The sequence below is a fragment of the Lonchura striata genome, chromosome 1A, assembly GCF_050655825.1.
Source record: "Lonchura striata isolate lonStrDom1 chromosome 1A, ASM5065582v1, whole genome shotgun sequence".
NCBI lineage: Eukaryota > Metazoa > Chordata > Aves > Passeriformes > Estrildidae > Lonchura > Lonchura striata.
In genome coordinates, this window is record NC_140741.1 from 50697391 (window position 1) to 50717436 (window position 20046).

At 40.9% G+C, this 20046-nt stretch overlaps 2 protein-coding genes across 8 annotated transcripts in view; one reads left to right on the forward strand and one right to left on the reverse strand.

Moving 5' to 3' along the window:
• The window catches only part of LOC144246272 (uncharacterized), a 55363-nt gene extending 50338 nt beyond the window's left edge, over window positions 1-5025 (reverse strand). For all 4 annotated transcript variants that reach the window (XM_085568763.1, XM_085568762.1, XM_085568761.1 and 1 more), the window contains exon 1: window positions 1-5025. This exon is cut by the window's left edge. The gene's annotated coding sequence lies outside the window, so the exon portion shown is untranslated.
• NAV3 (neuron navigator 3) overlaps window positions 5009-20046 on the forward strand; it is a 518378-nt gene continuing 503340 nt past the window's right edge. For 2 of the 4 annotated variants that reach the window (XM_077783527.2, XM_085568750.1), the window contains exon 1: window positions 5027-5287. The gene's annotated coding sequence lies outside the window, so the exon portion shown is untranslated. Of the gene's footprint in view, window positions 5288-20046 lie in introns of all 4 variants that reach the window. The other 2 variants (XM_085568751.1, XM_085568744.1) reach the window with 2 other exon arrangements.

Here is a 20046-nt window from a genome sequence, read left to right on the forward strand (position 1 = left end):
GCCTTCCCCAACAGGGAAGAGGGCACTTGATCCCCAGCTGCACAGAGATCCAAGTGCAAGGTCAGGCTTTTGTTGTGCCTCTGCTCCAAAGTGGTGTCAATGTTGGAAACTGGGGAGGGAACTTTCCTCTCCTTTGTTCTCAGTAACTCCCCATGTGCTAATTAATGATGAAATTTTACTGCCTACACTACTGAGGGACATAGATATGCAAAGATTTTGCCTACAGGGCATGATAAAGACATGACAAGACTATATCGTGAGTAATTAGGATAAAACATATAATTGAGAAGATGGTCAAGTGAACGTCATCCAACAGGTACACCAAGTCTTACATGAGTTCATTTAAGAGTATGACTAGGTATAAGTGGCTAAATTAAGTTTGGCAGAAAATTTAAATTGTGTTATTTCCTAATTGTGAAATGCTTGAATTTGTTCTTTTCTTTTCCCATAGATGTGTGAGTGCATGTGTTTGTGTGCATGTAAACAGGCGATCAGTACACATGATTTGCTTTTTTTGAGGATTAGAGCCTTCTGGGGATTATTCCTTGAACCTTAAGGAAAAAGCTATGGGTCCTGCAGACATCTTGGAGAGGAGAAGCTGATAAGACATCACAATATAGCAAGGAGTTCTCCAGAATACAGAAGCTATATCAATATGCTAACATATATCTGGAAACTACTGCGGCTATTTTTTTTTTCCTAAGGCAAAACACATTTTCTCTGTCCTAGTTACCTTCCACAATACACATTCTTGTGAATTTGCCCATGCCTGGTTTTACAAGAAAAGAATGGAAGTAATTTTTCAGGTCACATTGGCTCCCATAACATGTCCCAGCCACCGGAAAGCAGTAGTTCTTTAGTCTTGGGTTTGTATGTGCCCTTGTAGAAAACATGGACATGCCAGTGGATGGTGACTCCAGTGACTCCACTTTAAAATGGAATATACTTCCTTAATCAGTGATAGCTGTAATATCAACAGTGTTTCAGAAAACTTTATAATAAGCTTCATTTATGGAAAAAAAAAAAACATAAAATCACTTAAAAGGGCCAACGATGCAGAAAGAAGGAGACTGTCAAAACCTGGAAGGAAGATAGCACTTACCAGGTGGTTGCACTTAAACAAAGAAGGGGTAAGACACTCCTAACAACAAACAGGTCATCTGAAATGTCTTATCCAATCATTCTCTTGATGGAGACTGGAATTGTCTATTCTTGATAGAACCTTTCCTTTTCCTTTCCTTTCCCTTTCCCCTTAAGTGCATTCAGGGTGCTACCTCTCCTAAATACCTTGCCCATGGTTTTGGAATACATGTGGAGTACATCTAGGCTTTATTCTCCTGCTTTGCACACTATCCAGTGAGGATGTGGCCTGGAGCTTAGGCTGGTGGCTTTGGAGTTCAGTGGCCCTCTGCACGACCAGCACCTCTTCATCTTCCACCAGTGCTTTCCTTCTCCTGCTGAGGCAGGGAGGGACCAGGGCATCAGGAACATGGACTCACACTGGGCTCAGCAGGGTGACAAGCTGGAAATTGCGAGGAGACAGTGGAAGGAGGAAGTTTTGTCACAGTGCCTGAAGGAAGGTAGGCAGGGAAGGGTCTTACAAACAGCCACAGCAGGTATCTGAGGAATATAAAGTGGAGAGATGCAAATGGACTTCTGGCATTTGTAGATCTGTGAGTTCTGTAAATGTCACTTACTTGTCCTGCCCAGTATCTTTGCAGAAAGAAGCCACAGAGCGCCCCTATAGGTTCACCTGGAAGATGTGAAATACCTGAGCTTTATCAGGTTATTCTCATCTAAAAGCTTTTCAGATATTAAAGGTTCAATTGTAATTTTGCATTTGGACATGCCAATATATGATGTGTGATTCAAGATTACCATGCTTTTCATGCCAAGTTAAAAATGTTTCACATTTTATTTTATAGCAGAAAAATGCTGAGAATATTCAAAATTACTAAGTTAAGATTTTTAGACAAACTTTTGTATTTGGTGTCTTCAAACTTTTTAATATTGCTGTAGCAAGAAACAGTTGCTTTAATACAGCATCCTTTGGGGATGAAGAAGCACACTCTTCTGCTGTCAGTTGACACCAGAGTCATATAAACAGGGTTTTGTCTGAGATGGGGATTGAGCAGACAAAAGGTGCTAATGTATTTGACTAGCAACGTTTAAATCTTTATGGTTGATAGGAGGCTCCTTTAGTCTTTGTAATGAGGTCACATGTCATATGGTGATGTAATTTTAAAAGGACTGAAAGTCTACAGAGAAAATACATTAGTTTGCCTTAGTAAGTTTGTCATTGTTTGGTCATTCACTTACATAAACATATGCTAGCTAAGATAATTGATTGTATTTAAATACACAAGCCAAGATACTGCAATTTCAAATTACTGTATTTTCTGAAATAAATTTAATCTCATGCCAGTGATACCAACATTGTTTGTAGCTCATGTAGAAGAAAACTACAATGTAACTAATGTGTTGAACTTTCATATATTAAAGGTATAACTATGCAGTTTATTCTAAAGCTGTGTGAGAACCACCTTTTTATTCTTCACCATACTTTGTTAGACAAAGGTTTTGCAACAAAGGGAAAAATAGACAATTATTTAAGTATTTTCTGTGAAAAACTACAAAAGCCATTGCATAAAATTTTTGGTAATAAGAAAACTTTCAAGATATTTCTTTGCTTTGGAATATCACTTCTTACAGGACTAGAGTGCTGATCACTGTTTTGGTGTCCGACACAAGCTCCTAAAACTGCTTGAGGCATAAGATTAAATGGTTGAGCCTAGCAAAACAGAAAAATATCCTATCCATTTGCAAAACCTTTTATAAAAAAGACCAGCAATTCCAGAGTAGTCATTGGCAAAAGGGAGGTGGGAGCCTTGTGCATGCTGCTGTCTGTTTTGGTACCAGGGTCTGCACCTTACACTGACAGAGTGACTGAGCAGAGGCAGCTGGACCACCACATATGATCTTCGGGCTGATGAAATGAAATTACTCCACACCACAGTGAAAGATATTATGCTAACAAAACCATAGTTCTGTCAATATGAACTGCATCTACATTAGAGGCCTCTGCTGGCACATCTCTGCTGGGTAAAAATTACACCTCTAACCCAATTAACCTTTCAGGGAGAAGTCTTGAAGCACAGAGACTGCCAAGATAACTCACTGCTCTGTGCCTTTCATGCACTGAAAGAAATAACCTCCAGGTTACCCACTCCAGGGATTGTCATTTTCAAAGATGCCGGTCACCCAGGATCTTCGGTCATATATTTGTAATTCTAATTTTAAGATACTCAGCCACTGTCTTGTCTCACAGCTTTAAGAAAAGGCAGCCTCAGATGTCCCAGTATGTTTTATTGTGTAAACTATGGTCAAAATCTGTCCTTATTTATTTTCAGAAATATTTCAAGTGATTGTGGTATTTTGGTAGGAATATTTCAAGTTATGATGGTATTTGGAAAACTAGATTCCTGGACAATGTGGCTGTCAATTCTTTCCTTCTGGCCAGCCCTTTCTTATTTATTAACACTAAGTTCTCACTAGGCTGTATATTTTTTGACTCTTGCTTTCTTAAATAGAAATGGCTAGCTGAAATGTCAGGCATTATTCAGAATGGGGAAATATCACACAGCTCAGTAGGAGAGGTTTTTTGTTTCTCTTGTTTATTTTTTATTCCTGCATCCAAACATGCCTCCAGTAGCTAATTCCTTCACCTCATGAGGTAGTTTCAGCTGACCAGCACTAATGAATATTTGTGCAAGTCTTGACTGGCTGATAGAGTGGAAAAATGAAGGTTTTTTTGAAGACCCACAGGTATCATGGTAGCCACTAACTGCAAGCTATCTTCCCTAAACCTCTGACTTGCAAAATGTTCTTCCTCTGGAAAGAATAAATTCAAATTTTTACTCCAGAAGGGGCTCCTTTTCTTCATAGGTGTTTAAGGCAATCATCTGAAATCTATTTTTCCCCACTTTCCCCCTTTCTTGGGAGCTGAAGCACATATAGCGTTAGACTGCAATAACAGAGCAAAGATGGGGTTTCCCTGTGCTCTGCAGGCAGCCATTTTTCAGAGCTGGAATAGTTTAGAAGCCTCATTCCCCATCAGCAGAAACTTGTGGAATATATTCTGTAGGGATGAAAACCCATCCTTTGGGTAGTAGTTCCTGAACCAGCTGCAGCATGTGATGTTGCTGGAGCAGAGAGAGGGCTTGTGGTGGGAAATAGCTCACATGGGAGCGGGACAGAGCAGAGCAGCATGTAAGGCGTGAAGGTGGGGACAGATAGGGCAGAGTGAAGTGGTGGCAAGGGCTGCTAAGCTCTGCCCACCCAGTCAGGCCAAAGTCTGCATGTGCCTGTGAGTGGCAGCTGTTGGCATAGCCCCCTCCACAGCTGGGCTTCAAGTGGATCCAGTCCCCAGGCTTGCCAGGGTGTCCTGCAGGCCAAACTGACTTCTCAGAATCGGCAGGTTTGACAAGTGCTTCTGTTCATGAATAAGGGACACAGGCAGAATGATCTGTGTCAGAACTGTCTGTTGTAATTTTTGAGTCTTTTAGTTGCAATGTAAAAATTGTGATTTCTGGGCTGGGGTGGTTAGGAAGTTTTCAACCCTTCCTCATCCATTTTATACACTTTTAATCCCTTCTGCCAGCCGTCACTGCTCACATTACAAGTCCTCAGAGGCCGGGGCTGCCTCTTACCCGTGTTTGTGTACAGCGCTCATTGCAACTGAGCTCTGTTGAGGCCTTTGGATCCTGCTGTTACGCCTATAATAATTCATAACGCCCAGGGCTACGCACAGCAAACGCTCCGCTCCTTCATCCCCCGTGTCCCCGCTGACGCCCGTATCTCAGCACACCCGCGGGAAACTTTTGGTTACAAAGGCACACCCAGCCGGCCCTGGGCGGCGGGGGCAGCGGCGCCCGGAGAGCACGGCCCCTTTAAATTCCAGCTGTGCGGCGGGGGCAGCACCGCTGGCGGCGCGGCGCGGGGCTGGGGCCGGGGCCGCTGCCGGTGCGCGGCGGCGGAGAGCAGCCGGCGGCGGGGAGCGCGCAGCCTGCGCCCGGGGAGGCAGCGGCTCGGCGCCGCGGTGCCTCGCGGAGGCGGAGAGGATGAGGATGGCTTCTGGCTTTTTTTTTGCCTCCTCGCGATGATTTCCATAGTAACCTGATCGAGCGGTGCAATTTCGGAAACTGGGGTGGCTTTATTATTATTATTTCCCTCCCCATTTTTTTCCCCCGTTTAATCTCACCTCTCCCCGAGGAGTGCCAGCCGACAGGTAAGGTGCCCCGACCCCGCGGGGGTGTTTCCGCGCCGCCGAACTTCCCAGGGCGACAGCGGCCAGGCGCGGGGTCCTGCCCGCGGGGCTCCGCTGTACGCGGCCGTGGGCAGCAGTCCGGGGCCGGGGCCGCAGCCCGCCCCGCTGCTGGGGGGGCTCACGTCGGGGCGGGGTGCCGCGGTACCGGGGAACCCGGCGGGGGTTACCCCCCGAGGAGACCGCCGAGCTCTTTTTACCCTCTTTGTTTGCTTGCTCCCAGAGAGGGTTTTATTCTTCCCTTTGTTTCTCCCTCCTTTTCTTCTTACCCCCCCCCTCCGCCCATCGCTCCCCTGCCTTGGTTTGCTTCCTTGATCATTTTTCCTCCCCCCTCCCTTTTGTGAGGGTGAGAAATCGCACGCACTTAGCCTTAAAATCTGCGGCGAGCGAGGACACAGCCAGCCGGCTGCCCGTTCCCGGTACCTGCCGCATCCCCGCTCGTCCCCTGCCCCTGTCCGTGCCCCCGCCCGGAGCGCCCCGCAGCCTCCTGTAGCTGGGGCGGGCAGGGGACCGCCCTCGCCCGTCGGAGAGGAGAGGGGCAGAGCAGCCCAAGGCAACCCCCAAGCCCGGTGTCACGGTCTGGGTCCCCCGAGGGGGGAGAAAGCACATCGTGGAAACCTGTGAGCAGGTTAGTCTAGAAGCTTCTCCCTCCATGACCTGCTCCTTGCCCACCTGCCTGTGCCCGTCCAGAGAACTTGGGGATGGGGGACACATCTTGCCACTGCCTCGGCATTGGGTTGGCAAGGATACCGGTGGCCCCGTGGGTCCTGAGCCACCCAGCCCTGCTCCGCAGCCTTCTCACGCAGCCATACGTTTTCTCTCCTTCCCGGGTGGGCAGCACGGGGAAGTCCCCACCAGGTTTGGGTTAGGTGGTGAGGACTTAATCCAATTGTGATCATATTTGGTTGGTAGTGCCAGTGCTTTTGCTGGGTAGTAAGAGCTCCTTGTTCACCAAGCAGGTCTCCAGTAAAACTTACTGTTGTTTGCCATCTTCCCTAGCTCTCTGGGTTTCATCCTGAAATGGTGTTTAATGGTGTTTTGGACTGTGACTGTATATATTTTGGGGGGGGGGGGGGGGGGGTTTGAGTTGGGGTGGGGAGGAAGAGGGGAGTGTTTTGTCAATTTTTACATCACTGAGCACAATGAATAGATTAGTCTGCTCAAGGCTTTTTGTTTGTCATAAGTGATCAATAATCATCTGCTGGTAAGATGATCTTATTGCAGAAAAAGCCAAAGTGCACGCTGAGAACAGCTGAAATACAAGGTCAGTAACTCTTGGGTTATCAACAGTAAACCTGCTTTGCATATTTGAAGATGACGTATTTCTTTCAAAGTAAAGGCAACTTCAAGCCTTTGATGAGCTTTATTTTCTGTGCAAAACAGTCAACATAGAAAATAAGCCTTGCTTCGGAGTAGTCTACTCATCCTTAAATGTCCCTGAACCTCATTTAATCTTTCCCTGTAGTGAAGGTGGACGGGAATTGCAGTCCTCTTAGGTAAGAAGAGTTTCTGTAGCCCCCGATACAAAGGTTGGTTTGTTCCTAGTGCCCAGCAACTGCTACAGGCTTTCCAGACACAAAAGAAAGGCGTAGTCTGTGGCCTGAAGATCGTGCATGCTAAAAAGGCAGTCAGCTGGAGGGGATCACAGATCAACAACCAGCTCCGCCACCGCCGCCTGGTAACTGGCTTCATTCCGGGAATGTGACAGTTCAGTGGGACAAGTAATTGGTGCCGAGGTGCTGATGCCTCAGAGAGGACTGCCGTAACCTGCGGGTCAAGCCTGGGGTATGAGGAGCCAGCTCTGCGAGAGAGGGAGCCTGGACAGGAGGAGACACTGGGGGCAGGTGAGGCAAGCTTTCCAGAGAAGGCATTGGATTACAGCACCGAGGCAGGGGAATGAGATATGAAAAGGGAGCAGGCCACATAATCGGCAGGGGAAGAGGTTATGCGGGGACTCGGAGCCTAACATAAAAAGCTTGAAGTAATGAGTTTAATCTACGAAATCTAGTTCTTAAATTGTATGTGCTTGCCAATTAGCTAACCATTCTGCAACTCAGAATGGAATTCAGATTGTATCTTGGTAAATGTATTGACTCTCAAGTGCTGCAAGGAGAAAAAAATAATTGTCTCCTCTTTCCCCTGCTGTGGGCTTTAAATATGAAAAAAAAATCAGATCTGAGAATTGAGGAACCTTTTAATATACTTACTTTCCTGAGTTCACATGCTATCTAGCCTAGACTACCACAGTTAAAATCAAACTCCTATGGTAATATGACTTCAGGGGGCCAAATTCAGAACAGTTGAAGAAGGGCTTTTTACCAGTGAATATTGCCATGCATTGTGAGGAGGGGTCACCATCAGTCACAGAATGGATTAAAGTGCAGGAGCTGTGAGGCTGTTACCTTGCAGGGAGAAAAGCACTTACAGTAGAGTGAGGGAACCCATGGCCCTCTTGGGGTCCTCTAATGAACACTTAAACATTGCATGTGTATAAAAAAGAGTTGCAGCATAACCTTTATTCTCCTGTATTAAAGAATGTGTTCATGTATGTATTAGTTTATGTGTGTCATAACAGCTTTCAAAATGGCTGAATAATATTGATTCAACTAAAAATACTATGAGAGAATAGCTGAAATTAGTTTGAATTTCAGTTTGAGAGAATTATAAAAATAATGTCAGTTTTGCATCACTGGACAGCTAGCTGTAGTAATTCATAGGAACTAACAGAAGCCTTCATAATGCTATTGTTTTATCCAGATTTTACTGATACAGATTTAGGAAAAGTAGGCATGAGTCAATGCCAGAAATTGCCACCAAGATTAGCACCCTGGGCAAGAATATTTACAGCTGTGTTTTAGATGGCTGGCAGTACTGTGCTTTATACTGCAGAGGATCAAAAATTCATTATGTTTGATTGGTAACACAGGGATGTAATAATACAGAGTTTCTCATTTTCTTGGAGAAGTGTTATCTAATGTGTGCTTAATTTTGCAGTTATACTCCACATTGAGATGGATCAGAGGTGTATGGCCGGGGGAGATGTGTAGCTGGGTTTTTTAGCAGGGAATCTGACTTGCACTGATGCGTATGCATTTTCTTGTAGTAACCTCCTTGTGGTATTGCCTGCACGTGCTGATGAAATAATCTGCCTGAGAGCTATTAGAATTTGTATGTAAGGAACTGGTTTGTTTATATGTAGATCAGTTATTACTGCAAAGATAATTGCATGCATGGAAAATTGTTATCACAGATGGATGCTGGCTTCTGAAAACTGGGCCTCTTTAAGATAAACTTCATGTATCATGTCAGAGAAATAAGCAAGATGGGGGCAAAACCACTACTGAGTTTTTTATTATGTTCTGCTTATGCCAATCAGTATAATATCCATTGCAAGAACTCAATACTATGCTTGCAATGAAAAGACTTGGGATTTTGTCAATGTCAAATCAGACCCTCACCCACATTCTCACTGTTTGCCTGACAACCGTTATAAGAAATACTGTGGTAAAATTTCCTTGCAGAAACATTTTGTAAAATATGTAATTTGTATTGGTAAATGCTGTATGTTTTGCTTGTACTCTAGTGCTTCTTTTCACCTCTTGAAAATGACTGCATAGAAATAGCACCTTGTTGATTTTTCCACTTCTCTATCTATATTTAGAATTGTATCTATTTAATTGAGTGACAAATGTTCATCTGTTAACCCCAAAAAAGACAGATAGGATAATAGGAGCATGAGATGTCCTCTCAACTGGATGTTAGCAGACCAGGATTCAGCTTTGAGTCCCATCTCTTAGCATTCCCAAAGCTCACCAGTCCTTGTTCCTGCTTTCAGTCCTCTGGATTTGGACTACCTTGAGGCATCACAGAAATCCTATGCAGGACAGAAGCATTCAGCATAAAGTTGGTCCTTCTTCTGACAGAGCTTCCTGGTCCTCACTAGCTTAGTGGAGCACTGGTTCACATGGTTGTCTGCATGCAAATCAGGTGTCCTCTGGGGACAGTGTTGGATGGTGCAAGCACTAATGCTCCCTTCTGTGTAACTCTTAGCAGGAGACTGTATGCAAAAAAGGCTTTTTCCAGGGATTTGTCTGAAATGGATCCAGTGGATCTTGAGATCTGCTGAGCTTTGACTGTTAATTTTTGTGGATGGAGATGGTCAGGTCTCTCAGGAATAGGCTGGTAAATGTCACTTACTGCAATGACTGGTTAACAGTGTTTAAGTGGTGTCTACAGAACAAGTCAGACTCCACAGAGCAAATGTGTTCCACATCCAGACGTGCATGTCAGGAGATTTATTTCAAATGAGACAGCAGTGTCCTTCTAGACTAATTCCAACAGACAGAAAGGAAATGTGAGCAAGAAAAATAAGGTCACGCCATTATGTCTACTGATGACTTTCGATCTCTGGTGACTTTCCATCTCTGAATTTAATTTAAACAATAATAATTGTATTCTGTTATACCACAATACAGTCACGACTGTTCGGTTTACTTGTACTGCAGCAGTGGGTGCTAAGCTCTAATTTGAAGCAGAGGTCGTCCCAGTTGGTGCTTGGAGCCCACTGATGACACCTTTTAGATGGAAACACTGCAAATAATTTAGAAGTAACTGAAAGGTGATGAAATTATAGTGCTAATAAAGCAATTTAGTATTTATACTGAACAAGAAGAATATTTACATAAAGATAAAAAAAGCCTAAGCACTATTAAAAATTGTAAGAGAGAATGCTTGACTGAGAGCTGACAGAAATAGTAGCAATTGTTGTTTCCCCAGATTTTAATCAATCTTCTGTCAGTGTCAAATTGAAAACATGATTTTTTTTGTTATTTGGAATCATGCTCATAAAGAAATAAAATGTGGTCCTGGAGCCCTTTTAAGTGGGATGTCCTGCAGTGTACTAAATAATTTGATTTGGAGGGAAAATATATCAAATATGTTTACATGTCATAAAAACAACATGAGATTTTTTTCATATTAGATTTAGTGCATATAAATAGATATCTTCTACATATCATCTTAGTGGAAAATGTGCTGCTTCTTTCTGTGTTATTGACATTTTCATTAAGAAGATGATAAATGCTTCTTGAAACAAAATATTTGGCTGGCGACTAGCAGAACCACTGTTTTAGGTTTGGGAAGAAATATCATCCATAAGGAAGATGCTACAATCTGTTAATGAAGAATTAATTAAGTTTACAGTTACAAATATGAAATTATGGTGCAATTACCTTTTTCAGGAGTCATTATTGTATTAAGGGTTCTGTTTTGTTTATATTTGTTCTTTTTTCACAGTGATGTCAATTAACTCTTACAGTGAAATGTTACTTTTCCTCAAATGTGCATAACATCTAACTTTTTCTGGCCGATTTGTTCACTTCCATCTTGTTTTTAAATACATGTCCATGTCTTTCTTTGTTTTATAAAATGTCAAGTTAATTGGAAGACCAGTCCTAGGTAACATGGCAACTTGCAAGAGCATGTCAAAACCAAACTTGTTTATTTGTTCATTATGAACAATTTTGTTTACTGAAGATGAATGGGTCTTATGGTAAAAACTCCAGCTGAACTATAAAACTTTCATCTTTGGACTATGTCCTAATGTGTTGTTATTAAGCTTTAAAAATCAATAAAGCAGGGGAAGTACAGTAAATTGGCAAAAGTTAAAATAACATTGAGAAATGGGCAGTTAAAAATTGTTGATGGAGCAGCTGATGAATTTGCAGAAGAGCCTAAGATGATAAGGGTTGTTACAATCTATTTAAAGGCATTGCGAATTCATGCAGTATTGCTCTTCTGGCAGTAGCAAATCCACATATCCTTACAGAAAGTCTTGACTCACAACAAAGCTGATTAGTCATCCAAGACACCAAAATAGTTAAAGCAAGAGTCAATAGATCTTGGAATATATACTGAAGAATTGATGCAGCTATTTGAAGGCATTTCAGCATGCATAAGGCACTGAGTTACCCTATAAACTATTAGGCAGTATGAGACTCCAGTAAAATCACAATTATTTAATTGTGAAGCTTTAGCTGTTATATATTTTGGGGCATGACTTCTTTAAGATACATATATGAAGAAACTGAGAAATATAATTCTGAATAGTATAAGAAAGAGGTAACTACGTGTAGGAATTGACTCGGTAAAAGTGAAAGCAAGTGAAATATGCCATGTCTGCACTGATGTACACACCAGTTTTAGGGGAAAAACCTATAAGTGATTTAGTCTGAAGCAGTAATAATGAACTAGGCTTTAGAGAGTCTGGGAGGAATTTGTTTCTATTCTGTGGCTAGAAAATACTGTTTATGTAACCTGTTGTCCTTTTGAGTGTCAAAGCAGTCCAGTGGTTCTGTGTCACCTTGATGCAGAGGTAATCATAGCAAACCTTTAGAGACTGTCACAACATTGTCATTATTTTGGCAGAGCATTGGTGATAATTTCAACTAAGAGGCAAAGAAACTCTGCATTGATAAGTAGGTTTCAGTCTGGACATCTGGGTAGAAATAAACAGTCCCAAGTGGTCCACTACCAGTTTAAAACCACCCTGCTGAGATTTTTATTGTTAGCAGAACACAGTGCCCAGATCATGAATTACTTCTAAATAAAAGCAATGCCAATTTAGGCTTTTTCTCCCTGCCTCTATCCAACACTAACACTCCTACAATCTGTGATAAGGCACATGTAGGAAAGGGTGGTGATTTGAGACAGCCAGCATGGATTCACCAAGGGCAAGTCCTGCCTGACCAACTGAGGGGCCTTCTGTGTTGGAGTGACTGCATCTGTGGACAGGAGAAGGGCTACAGATAGTGTTTATATGGACTTCTGTAAAGGCTTTGATAGAGTTGCCCAAAACATCCTACTCACTAAATTGAAGAGAAGTGATTTGATGAATTCTCTGTTAGGTGGATGAGGAATTGGTTGGATGGTCACAGCCAGAGGATAGTGGTCAGCAGCTCAGTATCCAAATGGAGGTCAGTGACAAGGGCTATCCCTCAGGGGTCTGCACTGGGACCAATACAGGTTAATATCTTCATCAGTGACAATGACAGTGGGATTGAGTGCACCCTCAGCAAGTTTGCAGAGAACACCAAGCTGAGTGGAGCAGTTGACACAGCTGAGGGACTGGATGCTCTCCAGAGGGATTGGAGCTGGAGAAATCAGCCCATGGGCACCTCATGAGGATCAACAAGGCCAAGGTGCTGTATCTGGGTTGGGCAACCCCCAGTGCAAGCTGAGAGATGGAGGGACTGAGAGCAGCCTCGCAGAGAAGGAGTCGGGGATACTGGCAGATGAAAACCTGAACGGAACGAGAAATCCAGTTGTATTCTGGGCTGCAGCGTGGCCAGCAGGTTGAGGGAGTGTCTTTTGCCCCTCAACTCTGCTATAGTCCTGCGTGGATCGCTGCATCCACCTCTGGAATCCCCAACATAAAAAAGACATAGACCTATTGGAGGGGTCTGCAGGAGGGCCATGAGGTGATCAGAGGGATGGAACACCTCATGTATGAAACAGACTCAGAGAGCTAGGGCTGTCAGCCTGGAGAAGAGAAGGCTCCACAGACACCTTATTGTGGCTTTTCAGTACCTTAAGTGACCTACAAGAAAGATGGAAACAGACTTTTTAGCAGGGCTTGTGTGATAGGGCAAAGGGTAATGGTTTTAAATCCTAAAATCTAAAAGAGGGTGGATTTAGATTGGACACAAGGATGACATTTTTTACAGTGAGGGTGGTAAACACAGGTTGCTCACAAGGGTGGTAGATTTAAAGTGCTCAGCACATTCTGAACTGAAAAGACATTTTAGTTTTTAATAAGTAGCTAAAAGGAGTTGAAAGAAAGGACTTCTATAACAAGTTACTATAAGTGTAGTACAAGGACTATACATGCTCATACATGTAAGTAGTTTCTCATCCCATGTTATCAATAAACAGAAAAAGACAAAATGACAGTCTGTATCACTCAGCTAGGTTTGGCTAGTAAATGGAACAGTGTTATGGGAGTCTTGCATGTGATATTGGCACTAAAAAAGATGCAAGTGAGCATTTGAACCTAATGTTGACACACTATTAGTTTGGATGACAGTGTATTAATAACATTTAAATCCACATTTTCTGTAATGCCTTTTAAATTATTCTTGTGTTATTGTGATTATTTTGTTATCTGTAACTGCTCATTTTCATGGAGTCAGTTTTTAAACACTGACTTTTACATTGAGTCAGTTTTGAATAAAGCTCTGTAATTTGTTTTTTAAAAGTCTACTACATTAGAAACAAAACATAAATTTCTTTATTTACAATAGGTTGGCTGTAAGATAATTTTCTGTGATCTCATCCATAGAGGAATCAATTCTTGTTACGTTCTAGCCCATGCCCTTGCTGTTCATTTTGTATACCTTGATAGAAAATTAAACTCAAATACCTTTGATTTATATTTTCATTTGGGAGGAATTTACAAATATCTCTGTTGTAAGAGAACTTTGTGGGTTTACACCAAAAACTGTATCCTTTTCTTGCACGGTATATTGCAAATAGTTTGCCTTATGGGTAAAACCAAAGCTCCTTAAGTTACCTTTTGGATGTAAAATAACCAAATTGGGGACAACTGGCTGACTATCTGGAAAGCACTATCATATTCTGTGGTCATTTGGGAAATTTCCTTGGTTTAGTTCTTCATTTTTTTATTTATTATATGTAATCTGTAAAGGTAGGCAACCATTCTTGTTACAACACTGAATAACTGATGGCTTAAATGTTGAACAGAAAGGTAGTTAACAGCTTTCAGTCTGTGTAAAGTAAAATCAGCTTCCCTAGTTATTAAGGATCATTGCAAGAATTTGCTAACATCAATGACATGATTAAAGACCAGATTAACATAAGGTGTGGGTCCATGAAATTCCCAAATGTACAAATTTACAAGCACTTTTAAAAGCATATAGAATGATATAGCTAAAGGCTGTTGTTGGCAATCTGCTCCGCCCTAGTTTACTCATCCTCTGCTCATGCTGATGAAAATTTCAGTGCAGTAACTTCATGGCACATAATTCAATGATGTTAAAATAGGATAATTTATTCCCTTCTCTCTCACATTTTATTTCTTTGTATTAAATAAATTTCAGGCTAGGAAGTAACAAGGGAGTTGAGTTTGTGACCTGAATATAGCTGAGATTTACCTTCAGATTGCTGCTTGTCCCACCACATGTTCCTTCCATTTTCAAACTTCTGTTCTCTCTACTAATATCACATTAGTTTTTCATGCAAAGATTTTTAGCCTCTGAGTTCCAATCATTTTCATTTTGTGATGATCAGTCAACGCATGCAAGTCAAATCCTGATTTATTCCAGACATTAGGTGGCAGAGATTCTTGGGTATTTGGACTGCAAGCACTGCATTTGCCAGAAGCAGAAGCTTCTGATGTTCCAACACATGTATTTTGTCATCTTCACACAGTCAGAGCCACAGAACTGGTATGCCCTTCCTTAAAGAATTAGGGGGATGAGTAGGGTTTCTCTCAGGAGGGAGAGGGAGGTGGCCTCAGGAGGTACAACATACTGTCCCTTACAGATAGAGTGGTCCTACACTGATGTAACAATGGCCTCAGCATCATCTTTTTGCTCAGTCTCTTTCTCTTGTAGGACCTGGACTACCTGGCAGCTTCTCTGAAGCCCCAGTAGGAGAGTTACACATGACATAACACTAAATGAAATTTGGTGTTAGGTTCATTCCTGCTGCTCATTGTTGCACAGGTACACAGGATTTCCAGTGTGTGCCACCAAATACTGCATAGGCTAATGTTAGCCTAAGGTTAAAATGCATATGCACTGCTGATAAAGTAAGCACTAAAAATCCTCACATTAATTTTCTGAAAAAATGTGTGGCACATTTTGAGAAGAAAAAGGGAAAAAACTAAAAAATGCATTTTCAGAAGCAGTGAGTAAGGGAAAGTTAAAGAGGGCCCAAAATGTTTGTTTCTGTGTCTTTTTAAAACCCACTTCCCCAAATTGCTGAATAACAGTGTGTATTTGAAAAATATATGAATGCCCATTTCTAGCTGCACATGTGTGTATTAGCTTCTACGTGCACCCATGCTGTTTCAGGGAGCAGAGAGGACAGAGCCAGTCTTGAAGTGCTTGAGGTATAATCTTCCTTCTACCCAGCCCTCTCATCCATGTCTCCTGCAAGATAAAATGACTGATAGTGTTAAGTGACCTATACTGGCACTTTCTACTTTGAGATGCTGAAATAGATTTTCTGTGAGTCTGATGCAGGAGAGCAAATAGCAGATATGGAGGCACTGGAGTTTAAGGCAGAAGAAATCTGTCTGCAAAGCACCAGAACATGCAGCCTTCCACATGGCATATAAATGGCCTCCCCTGACAGATTTCTGAAGTTGGCCAAAGTAATCATAAAATGTACATCCTGCTGCACATGTGAAGTGCTTTCCCATCTGAGACAATGCAGAGTAACCCCACAACAGAAGAGTATTTAGCAATAAGGTTAACAGACTCAATATAATACAGTACAATAAAGCCAGAAGTTATAAGGAGACTTGTTTTGGATTCACATATCTCAGATTTATCTGTGGTATTGAATATGAGTTGTCATCTAAGAGTATTCAACCGGAAGCTTGTCTGGATATAATCAGAGGTCAGATCTTTTTTTATCTTCCTGCTAAAATCAAAGATGTTTAGCGCAAGTTACTATTCTTGAAGAGTGGTTATAAATTAATCTGTTTTTTTTAATTCAGCAAACCGTGTGTTCAGTTGAGTGGAATTAAACCTAATGAGGATCTTGCAAGCTCAGTCTGTCCAACCAGCCTTGATGTACCAGAGGGCACAGATTCTCCTGACTGAGATATACAGGTGTTTAAATCTCACTTGTGTTTTTTTTTTTTTCCCTCTTTTCTAGCATAATCACTTAATGGAGTTTGAGAAATATTTTTTGAGTTAATAATTACAAACCCCCGCATACAGTAGCCTTTGTTTTCACTGCTGAAAGGACAACTTGGGGAAAACCTTCGTTCTCTAAGTACAAGAAATGATGTTAGAGATTTGTGTAGTATCTTGAAGACAGTTTAGAGAATTAAAAAAATATCAGTGTTAGAAATGAAAAAGATGTATTATGCCAATAGGTTCATTCTACCCTGTGGGAAAGAACAGAAAAAAAAAAATCTAAGTTATCTTGTTACCCTTTTGGTACCTTTCCTTATTGATATGGAAATGCTTTTGAAATTTTTCAGATACTGCTTTATATTTTCTAGATAAGTAGAGAACATATAGGAACAATGTCTGCTTTCCTCTCTTTGCTTTTTTTTGGGTTTTTTTTTTCCCAGTGAATATGATAGAACGCACATTCAGAGAAGGATTATTTTGTTCTGGTTCCATCTCAGCCCAATATATTTTTTTTTTACTGAAGATTTCTGGCAACCCTTGAGATAGCAATTTTAATTAATGGTCCAATTATTAAGAATATACCCACTCAGAGAACCATTCTAAACAGCACAATTGTAAAGGTTAATTGTTCAGATATAATTAGAGCAATACTCTATCCTGGAAAGTGCTTGTGAATTTCTACAGTCATATTATTTAAAGAATTTAAATCTATCTTGGATTAATGCCATTATCTCTAAAACCAAAATCTTCTCTATAGACCTTGGTTATCCTCTTGCTTATGATATTTTTGTTGTGTTACGATGTCAAGTGTCTTCAAGGTAATAGGGAAACTGGTCTTCTAATCTTTAAACAAACAAACAAATGAAAAAAACTCAGGCAAACGCTTTAGTGGAGAAATGAAACAGTAGCTTTTGTCTAGTGGTCATTCCCTTCAGACTTTGGAACAGAAGGCAAAGCTTGTTCTCTGTGCAGCAGTTTCCTGAAGATTAACTGCAAAATAATTACTACTTTTCAATAGTGTGAATAAGTGAGACACAAGGCAAGAATAGTTGGAGGGGTTTTGAAAGACAGGGAGGAGGTGATGGTGTTAATGGAAAAGAAGTGGGTGGTAAATGCACATTAAAGACCCTAGGATATTAAACTTTGACTTGCACATGTTGTTTATTTCACTCTTGATTAATGTTTTTAAAATTCAGAAGGAAAGGCACCTTTTGGCCTTTTAAATGATGCACACCTTCAACAGTAAAACACTTCTCTTTGTTTGTTGTTTTTACTGGAAAGGGGAAAATCAAATTATGCTATTCAGGCTCCCAACCATTTGACTGCATTTATAGCAGTAGTTGATGGCCTCTTATTTGGAGCCTGTGTGGTTTCATTGGGAATGCAACACATGCTGCATTCATCCAGAGGATTAACTGAATTATCTGAATTAGGAGGGTGACCTTGTCGAGCACAATGTGTTTGGAGATGTGAGGTATTGCTTTTCAGGGAATTTTGGTGTTCAGACTTTTTTTCCCCTTTTTTTAAAATTTTAAATACTTGAAGTTTGTAGGCTAGCTTACTCACATTCCCTTTCTTATTTATGTTTTTGTGTGAGTACTGACAGTATTCTTAACATGACAAGATGTCAGTGGCTTCCAGATATTAGTGAAACCAGTGTTTTATCCTTAAGAAAACAAACAATGAGTATTAGATGAAATTCTGCCTCTGCCACACCTGTAGGGTCATGCTGCTTCCCAGTGGAAACCACTTGCAAGAATCCAGGTTGGCTTATAAACCTTCAGTCACTCATTAAGGAAGGCTTGCTCTAGGATGGATGAATTGGGCTAACTACTGCTCTTCTGACAGTCTTATTATATTTCACATTTTAACTCACAGTAATAAGTAAATTGTCATCTTTGTATGTGACCTTGTCATATTTCCAGAGCAGAATCAGTGTGATCAGTGCAATTTACTAGATATGGTATTTTACATGACCCCCTTAGAAAAAAAAATCAAATTCCCACTTTCAACGTGAGATATTAAAGAACAGATTTTTTCAGGTTGTTAAAGGTCTTTGAGTGCCAGGTTCCCATTGAATTGTACAGGTCTTAGCTGTAGCTGTGAAATTCAAAGGTCTTGAAGGTGGAACAATCCCCATTTAAATCCAAATTTCTTTTAGCAATGCAGCATAACGAAACTGTTTTTCATATAGATGTTCCTCCTTGCATTACATGACTGAAATGCCTCCTGCATATGCACCTATGATGAGCTTTGGTTTGAAAAATCAGCATAATGAAATGTGTTTTAGCGTTGTAGACTTTAGTCTGTTTGTATAGCAAGCAGTTTTATTTCTGTAAACGTCAGATATTCATATCTGTTATTTATGTAAATTTGTCTGTCTGATATAGATTTGCAATCTTTGCATATTCTCTATTGAACTTTGATTATGCTGTTTGCAAAACATAGACAAGAATTTAAAGCCCATTTCTGGTGATGATGAAACATTTTCTTGCTTCTCAGAAGTATACTTAATCTTTTAATTTTTTCAGAGGTGGAATTTAAATAAATACATCTGCAAAGCAATCTGAACAAGATTGTTTTTGTTTCTTAAGGAGCTTTCAGTAAACATAACATGACTGAAAAGAACTGCTGTGTGTGGGAGTAGTGTTTGAACTGCTGATTGCTGCCAAAGGTTACTGGACTGAAGACAAATGAATCCTTCAAGGCAATTAAAAGTAATATAATTGATGAAACAGAACCTGCTAATCCCTTCCAGTTTCATATAAGTTAAGATTTAGGGCATCATGCCAGAGACATAAGCTGCAGAGAAGGTGAAAGCCACTGCTAAAAGTTTTGTACAAACTGTGTCTTTTGGGAAGGAAGGAGTACCAGGAGCATATTAGACTAATTCTCTGCACACTCTAGTGGCTCCCTATTCAATTCAGAATAGACTCTGAGGTCCTGATGCTGATCTTAATGGACTAGGGCCTATTTGGAGACTTTGCATTTTCAGCCAGGATGCACAGGTTTAGCAAAGATGCTGTTGTGATTACAGCACGGTGTGAAGCTGGGAGCCAAAGGCTGAGAGTACTTCAAGCACAGCTTGAGTGACCAGCCAAGGTGAAAGTGAGCCTGGGCCTGCTTTTGGCATGTTGTGAATTATCCTATACATCTTCCCTCAGTGGAGACATCCAAATTAGTTTAATTCTCATAACAGGAAAGAAGTGAAAAGAGGAAAAGGATGAAGTGATAGGATAAAAAAAACCCCATGGTAGTAAAAAAAAGCCAGGGGAATGTAATAAGAATGTGCTGTTCTGGAAAGCAGGGTGATTTAAAAAAAAAAATGAAACTTTCTGCTGTTAATTAAAATAAGTTGCATCCAAAAAACCTTACAATAGACATATTTTCTATCTTACTTAAAAAAAAAAAAAGAAAAAAGAAAGCATCTCTGATTTTTATCCATTTTGTTTTTTTTCTTCTAAGATGAGACTTTGTGTGTTGCCTTATTTCAAATATTAGGTTTCTGTGCTCTCACAAAAGTACATGTAAACTATTGGGTAGTTGAAGTGTCATCACTTTAGGTCTGCTAAGACCAGTGTGGTTTCTGTGTTAGCAAAGAGAGATTTAAGAGAGAAGAACAGCTGAACCCAGAGGTCAGAGCATTCTGTTGGCAGAAACTGTTGCTGTCTTAAGCAGGTCAGCTGAACTTTTAATATAGTGAATTTTTAGCTTACTGTGCTACAACCGGAGCTTGGTTGTATAACATTTTGTACTACGCTTCTACTTTATATTTACATGTAGTCAAAAAAAGGATCAGGTTAGGTAAGCCCATGTAATTGGTAAATGTCCATG